The following is an 11,213-nucleotide window of genomic DNA, read 5'->3' on the forward strand; positions in this document are numbered from 1 at the left end:
TCACCTGAACTGAGGAAGTGAAGAAACCAAAATCTGGCCCCGGAAATGCCTTCCAGCCTGGTCAGGGCCCAAGTCTGCTGAGCGTCCTGGCAGAGTGGACCACTGGAGGGCAGGGCAGTGGGCCTGGGGCTCCTGGGGAACCTGTCTGTCCCGCGCTGAATCACAGAGTAACAGGGTGAAGACCAGGGAAGAGGAAATAGCTCCCCTCCCCTGCTTCCCGGCCACAGAAACCGAAACCAATTCTCCCTGCCCATGGCCCTTCTGGAAACCAGGTCATTTTAAGAAAGCTGCAGAGAGGAAGCTGGGCCCTGGCCACTGAGCAGTCCCCCGCTCTGCTGACCTCAGGGAGTAGCCCCAGCCCCCATGATGCAGGCCCGGAAGGAGCCACTGATGTGAATGAAAGCTGTCATCTCTAACTCAGCTCCCCACACAGTCCCCCACAGAGCAGTGACTCAGCCCTGCATACCTCCTGGCCTGGCTAGTGGGCAATGGGGACAGGGACCAAGGGCAGGAAAGTGGTAAGAGGCAGGCTGAGGGTCTGGGGGCAGAACTGGGGAAGAATAATGAAGAGATGATGGAGCCCTGGTGGTGCAATGGTAAAGTGCTTGGCTGCTAACTGAAAGGATGGCAGTTCAAACCCACTCAGCAGCTCTGCCGGAGAAAGACCTAGCAATCTGTTTCCTGGCGATCTGCTTCTGTAAGGCTACAGCCTAGAAAACCCTATGGGGCAGTCTACTCTGTCACATGGAGTCACTGAGTCAGAACTTACTCAACTGCACCCAACAACAATGAAACAAAAGGGAAAGAAGGGGGTGAGCAGCAGCAAGCACCCTAGTAGGGACCTGGGGTCAACGGGGGTGGGGGGAGAGGGGGAAGGAAAGGGGGAGGGTGGTGACAGTAATAAAACCAGACAGCGGCCCTCCCTCTTGGCCTCACCTACTTCCCCAGAGAGGCCAGCAGCAGCTGGCAAGTCAGTGCAGACGCAGATCTATATGGCACCCAGGGCACACACCCCACCCCAGAGCTGAGGGGAGGGTAAATGAAACAGCCCTGTGGGCTCGCACCTGCCTCCCCTGCCATCCTTTGAGGGTTTGCCCCAACCCAGTTCTGAAAATAAAGAACTGGGGAGAGGCAGTTTCAGGGCTGACCTGAAGCTTGGGGACCCACTGGCTTCTCTGTGCTTTTTCTATCTGCCCCAGGCCTGGAGCGCCCCTCAAATCCAGTTAGAGTGGCCTGGGATGACCACAGACATGGGAAGCGGACGCTGGAGCCCGGTGTGAGACATGGAGGGGCAGGGCAGGGGCAGTGCCATGTTCTAGGAATGGCTCAGATCCCACTGCCTCTCTGTGCCACCCACCCAGGCTCCAGACACAGGAAGGCTCCCATCCTCTGCCTGGCCCCCGGCTGTTGTGGATTGAATCATGTCCCCAAAAAGACATGTTCAAGTCCTGACCCCTGTATCTGTGAACGTGACCTTGTTTGGGGAAATATGGTCTTTCTTTGAAGATATTACTAGCGAAGTTAAAGAGATCATACAGGAGTAGGGTGGGTCCTGATCCTATATGACTAGTGTCACAAAAGGGGAGGACAGACATGGAGATGTCACACAGGGGGAGGTGCCATGTGCAGATACGTCTAGGAGAGAGGCATGAAACAGGTTCTCCCTCAGAGCTCGAGAAGGAAATCAACATGGCCGACACCTTGATTTGAACTTCCAACCTCCAGAACTGTGAGACAATACAGTTCTGTTTTTAAAGCCACCCACTTTGCGGTATTTTGTTATAGCAGCCATTAAGAAACTAGATCGACTAAGTTGGGGGTCCCCAAGCCCGAGGGGTCCAGGTGTAGCAGCTGCCACCGACATACAGGGGCAAGAGCCACAGGAAGTGGAAGTGCCACCAGGTGCCCTCCCAGAGGTCCCTCTGGAACCCTGTGGACTCTGGGAGCTGCTGGTTGAGAAAGGTGAGGGGACAGCAGCCGAGCAGCGATAAAGGTGACCTGGATGGAGCCCTGGAACAGCAGGCTTCTGCTCCCCCAGCGAGAAGCAGCTCCCAAGCCTGCAGGTGGGGTCAACTGCAGCATCCCTCCAGGATGCTCTGCCCCGCAGCCTGGCTGCCTCTTGAAGGCTGTATCCTGTGCCCTAGTTCTGCTCTGTCAGTGTCATTCTGAAGGGGGAGGTCAGAAGGCCCTGCTCTATACTGGGGCTGGCTGTCAGGGCATCAGAAGATTCTGGAGAGGCAGCATACACCACTGGCTACCACACTGTTTGGTATCAGCGGGGCTTTGCTCCCATCACTCATGAGGACGTTGGGACACATACTGGGAAACAGAGTTTTCACTGGTCCTGGTAAACAGCAGAGGCCAGGCACCCGCCCGGTGGTCAGGGACAAGATGGGGTATAGCGTGCGGTGGGAGCAGAGGCTTCCCCATCACTGAGGTGTGACCAGGCCGGCCTGCTTCCAGACACGACCCTCCCACAGACATAGACAGGGGGCTTGGTCTTTGCTTTCAAGGTAAGGGTTCCTCCCACCCTTTCCCACCCACCTCCTCATGGTCTGGCTCCAGACATGAAAATACTGCTGGACTGGGGGAGACAAGCTAGTAGCCCCAGGCTTAACAGCTGTGTGACCTTGGGCAAATCTGAGCTGCAGTTTGCTTGTGTGTAAGATGTTAGGTAACCTCCCAGGGGTCTTAAGCTTTCTGAAGTCTAGGCAGCTTTGTCATCGTTAAACCAGGGCTCATCCTGGGAGCATGGTCACTGAGGGTGAGTCTCGACCCTCTTTTACAGAGAGGGAAGTCCTGTGCCTAGCATTACATGGCTAGGCATCAGACCCGGGGCTGCCCACTTGTGCTGCCCCTGAGCTCCAGGGCCTCTGACCTGAACATACTCAGTGTGGGGCACTGCAGGCCCTCACTGCAGGAGGCCCAGGGCTGCTCTGCATATATCGACCCCTCAGCAGAGACGAAACAGGCCAGGCAAACACTTTTCAGCTTGTAAACAGTCATTAAAAGGAGCTAATAAACCAGATTTCCCAGAACCCTGCCCTAGGGCACCTTGCTTCCCTGGAAGAGGCCTGGATGGCTGCCAGGCTTCAGGACACTTGGAGGTCGGGGACCACCACCCACACCAGGGGTGACCAGGAACCACCAGAAGTGAGCAGGATTGGGGAGCTGAGACCAAGGCTCAAAGCTCAGCTCGGCCACCCACCTGCAGGGAAAATTTGGGCAAGTCACCACTTCTGAGCCTCCATCTTCTCTGCTGTGAAATGGGGCCATACGCCACCACACAAGGCTCCTGCCACCACACTGTGGAGGGACAGGACCTATCCCGTCATCAGTGGTGAATGACTGGTAGCTTCTTTACTCCTGGTTGACCTCTGCTGCCATAGTTCACTTGGCCTCCTATCTGAGCCTAGAGGCCCAGAGTGACAGGCCTCCATTTGACAGATGGGGAAACAGAGGCTCAGAGGCCCAAGGTCCCACACAAGTTTGGAAGTGGTGGGGCTGCGACCCCAGCCTGAGTCCTGCCTCTTGTCTGTCACATCTCACAACCTCCGGCCACCCCAGAACTGGCGACGGGAAGCAGCAAGAGGATGGGCCAGGCGGCAACTCTGATAACTCAGGGTGCTGCCAGGTAGTTCTGGGGGTAGAGGCCTTTGACTCCCGAGCTCCTCCCAGCCCATCAAGCAGAAATGACACCTCACTGCTTGGGCAGCCCTTCCCCAGAGGCATTCACAGACATTGTTTCAGTTAGTTTGGATGAAGGGAGGTGGCCAGGCAACTGCCATTATTCTGACTGACTGATAAGGCTGCAGAGCTAATGAGCAGGGTGCAGGCCACCAGTTCCCAATCCTGCTCCTCCCAGGCCCCAGGACTGTCCTCACCCTTTGCTTCCAGGCCTTCTGGTGCCACACTGGAGATGACAACCTGGTGAGCCATTTGGGGAGGGAAAGGCACTTCCTGCTGGGGGGTGGGGTCAAGGAGCCACCCTGCACCCCCTAGGATGCTCCTGGCATACGCTCCAGGGCCCATGTGAGAGGCACAGGAAAGAGATCAAGGTGCCAACAGTGCAGGTGGACCAGGAGTGAGGGGTCTGGCCTCTTGACACACCCACCCCACCACCAGTGACACACAGGCTGGCAGGCTGGGAAGCCCTGGGCGGGGTTGGCAGTTCACGTCCTGACTGAAACCACTCTCAGTTCCCTTGGCCACTGTGGCACTGAGTTCCCCCCACCCCACCCACAGACAAGTCCACTTCCACAGGACAATAATAGTGGCTGCCCCTCTACCTTCAAGGAGCCCTGGTGGTGCAATGGTTGAGCACTGACTGGGCTGCTAACTGAAAGGTCAGCAGTTCAAACTCACCCAGCAGCTCTGCGGAAGGAAGACCTGATGATCTGTTCCTGTAAAGATCACAGCCTAGAAAACACTACGGGCAGTTCTACTCTGATACATGGGGTCGCTATGAGCCGGAATCAACTGGATAGAACCCAACAGCAATACCACCACTCTGGGTACAGGTTTCCATCTAGTCCCCCCAGCAGCCCGGCAGGGAAGCCCACCACCATCACTACGAACCTGTGCCAGAACACACAGGGCAGCCCGACAGGGAAGGCCACCACCATCACTACGAACCTGTGCCAGAACACACGGGGCAGCCCCGGGCCACTGTTTCAACAGTTCCCTATCACCACGCTCCTACCACAGCTGGGCTCCGGCCTTTACACATATCCCCGCTAGAATCCTTACAACCCTTAAAGTAGACTGTGTGGCTGGGGAAACTGAGGCAAGGATCATTTAAGTGACCTCCTGTGTTTCAGTGAATTACTTAACATGGCCCTTCAAGCCGCAGTTTTTCTAACTCCCACCAAATGGCAGGGTGGGAGTATGCAAATAAGGTGCTTATGGCCCACTGAGGGGATTGGATAGCTTACTAATAATGTAAATAAGGCATATGGCACTCTTGTGGGGGTGGAATCATGCAAATAAGGTGTACAGAACCCTAATGAGGAGATTCGGTTAGTTTTGCTGTACCATTAGGCTTAAAAAAGCAGTTAATCCCAGATCGGGGGGTACCTACTATCACCAAGGAAGAATAGCCAGGAATAGAGTGTGTTCATTGGACCCGGGATCTCTGCACTAAGAACCTCCTAAACCCAGGAGATGGAGAGAGACAGGTGTAACATCAGAGACAGCAAGAGATGGTAAAAAGCAGCGGCAGAGAAATGGCAGCAGCAGAGGCAGCTGAACCAGGAGAACCAGGAAACCAGAATGACATGGTGTCATGGGCTTCCTGACCCATGGAGCAAGGCGGTTACAGTGAGTGTGCTGACCCACAGAGCAAGAGAGCTGAGCGCCTTTGGGCAGGAGGCATTCTGGCAGAGTGGGGGTGTATCCGGGCACTTGGCAGCAGAACTAGGCTCACTGATCCACAGAGGAATAAGCTTAGCGCCTTCAGGCTGGGCTGAGACTAACTGGTAGCGTGCCTCCAGGCACTAAAAGAGCTTTGTAATGCTTGCCGGAGGAGAGCAGGGACCGAGGGCCCGAGAGGCGTGCCTGCGGGCATGGCTGAGAAGAGGCTGGCCTGACTATTCCCGAACCGAATCGTAAACTGTTACTTCCCTAGCAAACCCCATAATCAAGAGTATGGTCTGTGAGTTCCATGCAGCCACTGCAGAGTTTTTGAATCCAGGAGAGATGTAAAGAGTGCAGCGGGAGGGATGGCTGGTAAAAAGACTGGAGAGAGGAGGCATGTCTGACCTGTACCTCACAGCAGTCAGCCATGGGCTGTGGTTGCTGGCAATGACTCTGTCTCCCCGTCCTGAAGTTCAAGGTCAGACGCCTCTCCCACCATACCTTTTATACCCCCTACGAACTGACCACCGACGGCACTGGGGTTTCTGGGACGAACTGACCACACTCTTGCTGACCACTGTGCCTTCTGCCCCTGGGCCATACTTCCTGGCTCCCCAAGCTCGGAATTCACGGCTCCCCCCACCCCGTCTCTGCCCCCACCCCCTACCCTCAGGCCAGCACCGCTGACGGGCCCACCTGGTCTACACTGCCCACTCAGCTCAAACCACTTTCCTAAAGGGGCATGGGTCTACACTGGGACTGGGACATGGCTTCCAGCAGCTTCTGGAAACTGTTTGGATCCAGGTACCTGGATGAATTTCTTGAAAGAGTGAACAGGCACGCGGTGCCTCTCTGGGCTTCCTCCCTGAAGATGAGAAGAAAGGATGTGTTTTTCTTTATACCTAATTCTCCTAAGAATTTAGGAAGACAAAAGTAACTCAGTGGGCAGTCTAGGAAAAGGCCTGGTAGGGCCGGAAGCGGCAGGCAGATGGCTCCTCCTGGCCTGTGGCCTGAAAGCTGCCCAGGCCTGGCCACCTTCCCTTTCTGGCCACCCTGTATGAGGTCAGCCTGCAATCGGCTGCTGCTGCCACTCCTCCCCCACCCGGCCTGGCTGAGCTGGAGAGGAAACTGGGAGCAGCTTCCGACAGTGCAGACTGCAGACGCTGAGCTCACTCTGGAAATCCCCAGTGACCAGGGCAACAAAGAGGTCTGCTCCCCAGTGTGGCGCTGGGTCCAAGGGGCTGTGCGGGGGGGCCGGAGCCTGGTGTCTACATCTCACCTACTGCTGCCCTCAGGGCAGCACGAGGAAGGCATCCCTCCTCCATCCACCAGCACTCATTCCCAACCCAAAGGGAACAGCGAGGTGGTTCCTCCAAGTCACTTGGACATGAGCACACGCACACCCACACACACTTGACTTCTTCCTGCTCTCATCTGGGGCAAAGTTTACACAGCAAGTTAGACAGGAGCCCAGACGAGCCCACTGCAGTGTCAGGAACTCAGGCCACAAGTGACTCTGAACTCAGTGCCTTGTCATGCATTTGGGGTGTGATTTAGTCCTCCCTGGGTGGCGCAAACGACTAAGTGCTCGGCTGTTAAACTGAAAGGTTGGTAGTTTGAACCTACCGAGAGGCACTCAGAAGAAAGACCTGGCGGTCTGCTTCCAAAAGGTCACAGCCTTGAAAACCATATGGAACTCAGTTCTACTCTGACACACATGGGGTTGGTCGCCTTGAGTCAAAATCGACTCAGTAGCAACTGGTTTGGTTTTTATTGTTGTTAGGAACACACGTCCCTCTCCTGTGCAGGTGTGTGTCTGGTACACCAGGTAGAGCTAAGGTGCAGAAATGAGGGAACCGGCAAGGGGCATCTGGTGGCTCCTTTACTGGGAGGTGGCCCACGTTTTTAGGGCCGGGTCCTGGGGGCAGACAGTGGGGTTCAGATGCTGGCTCAGCTGCTTACTGACTGAACAACTCCGGGCAGGTGCGTGTGCCCAGCCTGAGCTGCGAGAACCACGTGACACATGGCAGGCAGCCAATTCCAGCCTTTTATAGTTAAAAGGCCAAAAATGAAAAGCCAAATCAAAAGCCACCACCTGCCCTCTTTCCCCCTCCCCCAGGGTGCCCAGGCAGGAAGCCTGGAGGGTAAGGAGGTCCATCCGGGACCAGAAGGGAACTGTGTGTTGTAAGGACATGGAAGCCAGAGCAGTAGGTGGCCTGGGCTCCTGGGCACAGACAAAGCTGGTTCATCCCATCTTGCCCACGGTGACGGCCACTCCCTCCTCGTCCCCTGCAAGCTGGGAGGACATTCCCTAAACCCAATTCAAACGCTGAGTCATCCCTACCAGGGTCCCTCCAGCCTGTGGCATTGCTGTCCTCCACCTCTCACAGTGGCTCAGCCAACTGCCCAGAGTAGGGGGTGCCTCATCCGGCTAGCAGCTGAGCCCACGTGGGGGTCCCACAGCCATAGTAGAATTTTCTACTGCAGGAGGGAAGAAGGTTGCGGAGCCACAAGGAGCGCAGCTAAAGGAGCCCTGTTATTCTCCGGATGTTATTATCTTCCTGGTTTAAGTAGCTGGAAAGTAAGGTGAGTTCAGAAGGGAAAATTTCAGCAGGTCACCTGGCATCAGGTATCCACGCTGGCCTCAGCAATCCAGCTTTGAGGAGCTCAGCCTTCTCAACTCCCCCCCTTCTCGAGCTCCAGGGCTGTCCCACAAGGGAGGCTGCCCTAGGAATGAAGTACTCCTGAACTGAGGGGGTGGGGGGGGGTCTCAGCTTCTCCCCACAGCCACCACACCTGCTTCATGAAGGGCCTCCAGTGAGCAGGGAAGAGGTGGGCTTGTGGCCCCAGAGGGGACTATGCTGGGGTCACAATTGTCCTCACACCTCCTGATCTCTTGTCTCATTTAGGTTTATTCCAACTTCCTCCTCCTAACCCTGGGGAAACTGAGGGAGGGCAGGGAAGTCAGTGAGAAGTAATTTGAATCAGGTGCTGTGGTAGCAGCTTCTAAAGCAGGCTTTCTCAGCCCCAGCACTGTCGGCACTTGGGACCTGATCATTCTCTGTGGTGGGGGCTGTCCTGTGCATTGTAGGATGTTTAGCAGCATCCTTGGCTTCAACACATGGGATGACAGGAGCACTCCTCAGTTTTGACAACCAAAAATGTCTCCAAATATTGCCATTTGTCCTGTGGCGAGCAAAACTGCCCCCTTGACTGAGAACCACTGCTCAAAAACAAGCTCCCCTTTCCTCTCCTCCCTCGACTCTATGGAGAGTGAGGTAACATATCACGGATGCTGGGCTCAGGATTCTACGAGCAAAGGCCGCACACACTGGGTCCCAAATGCAGCCATTTGAGAAATAGCAGTAGCCCACATGTCGGATCGACTCTCAAGCCTTTCCCTCTTCGACACACCACACCTCCCCTCTAATACCCCACCCCCAGCGCCCCAACCCTATACCTTCTCCCTTAGTCTTTCATTTAGTTAGGCAGGTCCTGACTGCCCTGGCGTGGGGGTTCGTACCCTAGGGGGCCTGTCCCTCTCTAATCTCTAACCCAATGCCCTGGAGGAACAGTCCAGGAAGTCAGAACTCCTGGTTCTGATTCCGAGCTCTGGCCCAGCCTCCTTGTGTGGTCCTCCCCACACAACCCCGCACCTGTTTCCACCTCAGCCAAGTTTAACGCACAAACTTCGGCCCCGGCCCCTCGGTGCTCATCCGGGAGAAAGGGGAGGGGAGAGGAGGGTCCGAATTCCAGGCGCTTAGGGGACGGAGGCGAGACTGCGCCGTGGTGCCCCGAGGACCCTCTCTTCCTCCCGGGGCTTTAAACTTCTGCCCCATCGTCGTGCCCCCCACATCTGGTGAGCGGTGGCCCAGGGACCCCTTAGGTTTCTGGTCCGGACCGAGCTCCAGGGGTAGGGAGGAGGCGCCGTCCGGGTCCAGCCCCGGCTCCTGGCTCGGCCAGCACCCACGTGGGCCCCGAGTCTACGCAGGGCGGGCGCCCTCGCCGGCCGCGCGGCTGCGCACCGCCGCCCGGGCAGCTCGGGCCCGACCCCGGACCCCTCCGGCGCCTGTGGCCTGAAGCGTCAGCCCGCCCCGCCCGGCGCCCAGCTCACCTCCCTGCGGCACCACGTCCCCGGGACGCAGCTCCAAGCGACGCAGCAGATCGCTGGGCGGAGGTCCTCGGGGCGGGGCCGCGGCGCTCCGCCTCTTCCCTACCTGCGCGGGGGCGGCCCGGGGACCGGCCCGGGGCGGGGCCAGGCGGCCCGGGGGCGGAGCAGGGAGGCCTGGACGAGACCAGGCGGCCCGGGGGCGGGGCCGGGAGGCCTGAGAAGCTACAGGTGCCCGGGGGCGTGGCCGGGAGGTTTGGGCGCGGCCTATAGCACGAGAGAGGGGCCGGGCGGGCCTGGGGCGGGGCCAGGCGGCTCTGGGGGCGGGTCCGGGAGGCCTGGGTGGGGCGTACAGACACGAGGAAGGTTTGGGCGGGCGTGGCAGGGAGGCCTGGGCTGGGCCTATGGCCTGAAGGAGGGCCAGGAGGGTTCGGGGCGGGGCCAGGAGGCTCCGTGGGCGGAGCCGGGAGACCTGGGCGGGGACTATGTCCCGGGGGCGGATCCGGCGGGCTCCGAGCGGGGCCTGGTGTTCCTGGAGGGCGTGGCCGAGAGGCCTGGGGCGGGACCCCAAGTCCGCCGGAGAGGCAGAGTCCACCTACTCGAGGCCATGCCCATCCCCGCTGAGGTTGTTGTTAGGTGCCGTCGAGTCGGCTCCGACTCATAGCAACCCTATGCACAACGGAATGAAACACTGCCGGGTCCTGAGCCATCCTTACAGTCGTGGTTATGCTTGAGCTCATGTTGCAGCTACTGTGTCAATCCACCTCGTTGAGGGTCTTCCTCTCTTCTGCTGACCCTGTACTTTGCCAAGCATGATGCCCTTCCCCAGGGACTGATCCCTCCTGACAACACGTCCAAAGTATTTAAGACGCAGTCTCGCCATCCTCGCTTCTAAGCAGCATTCTGGTTGCACTTCTTCTAAAACAGATTTGTTTATTCTTTTGGCAGTCCATGGTATATTCAGTATTCTTCGTCAACACCACAATTCAAAGGTGTCAACTCTTCTTCGGTCTTCCTTATTCATTGTCCAGCTTTCACATGCATATGATGCGATTGAAAATACCATGGCTTGGGTCAGGTGCACCTTAGTCTTCAGGGTGACATCTTTGCTTTTCAACACTTTAAAGAGGTCCTTTGCAGCAGATTTACCCAATGCAATGCGTTGTTTGATTTCTTGACTGCTGCTTCCATGGGTGTTGATTGTGGATCCAAGTAAAATGAAATCCTTGACAACTTCGAACTTTTCTCCCTTTGTCATGATGTTGCTCATTGGTCCAGTTGTGAGGATTTTTGTTTTCTTCATGTTGAGGTGCAATCCATACCGAAGGCTCTGGTCTCTGATCTTCATTAGTAAGTGCTCCAAGTCCTCTTCCCTTTCAGGAAACAAGGTTGTGTCATCTGCATAATGCAGGTTGTTAGTGAGTCTTCCTCCAATCCTGATGCCCCGTTCTTCTTCATATAGTCCAGCTTCTCAGGTTATTTGCTCAGCATACAGATCGAATAGATACGGTGAAAGAATACAACCCTGACGCACACCTGTCCTGACTTTAAACCAATCACTATCCCCTTGTTCTGTCTGAACAAGTGCCTCTTGATCTGTGTGCAGGTTCCTCCCGAGCACGATTAAGTGTTCTGGAATTCCCATTCTTCACAATGTTATCCACTGAGGTAGGACCCCGTTTTCCCTGCGAGCTAGTTTCCCTGGGCTCCGTCCTCTCCCGTCCCTGGTCAAAGCGGAGAATCTAGGTCT

General features: G+C 56.7%; 1 protein-coding gene across 5 annotated transcripts in view; it reads right to left on the minus strand.

Annotated features, from left to right (window-relative positions):
* The window catches only part of RHBDF2 (rhomboid 5 homolog 2), a 29,071-nt gene extending 19,532 nt beyond the window's left edge, over positions 1 to 9,539 (minus strand). For 3 of the 5 annotated variants that reach the window (XM_049859004.1, XM_049859008.1, XM_049859003.1), the window contains exon 1: positions 5 to 870. The gene's annotated coding sequence lies outside the window, so the exon portion shown is untranslated. Of the gene's footprint in view, positions 1 to 4; positions 871 to 9,469 lie in introns of those variants that run through there. The other 2 variants (XM_049859005.1, XM_049859006.1) reach the window with 2 other exon arrangements.
* Positions 9,540 to 11,213: the final 1,674 nt, after the last annotated feature.

The sequence above is a fragment of the Elephas maximus genome, chromosome 19 (genome assembly GCF_024166365.1).
Source record: "Elephas maximus indicus isolate mEleMax1 chromosome 19, mEleMax1 primary haplotype, whole genome shotgun sequence".
Classification (NCBI taxonomy): domain Eukaryota; kingdom Metazoa; phylum Chordata; class Mammalia; order Proboscidea; family Elephantidae; genus Elephas; species Elephas maximus.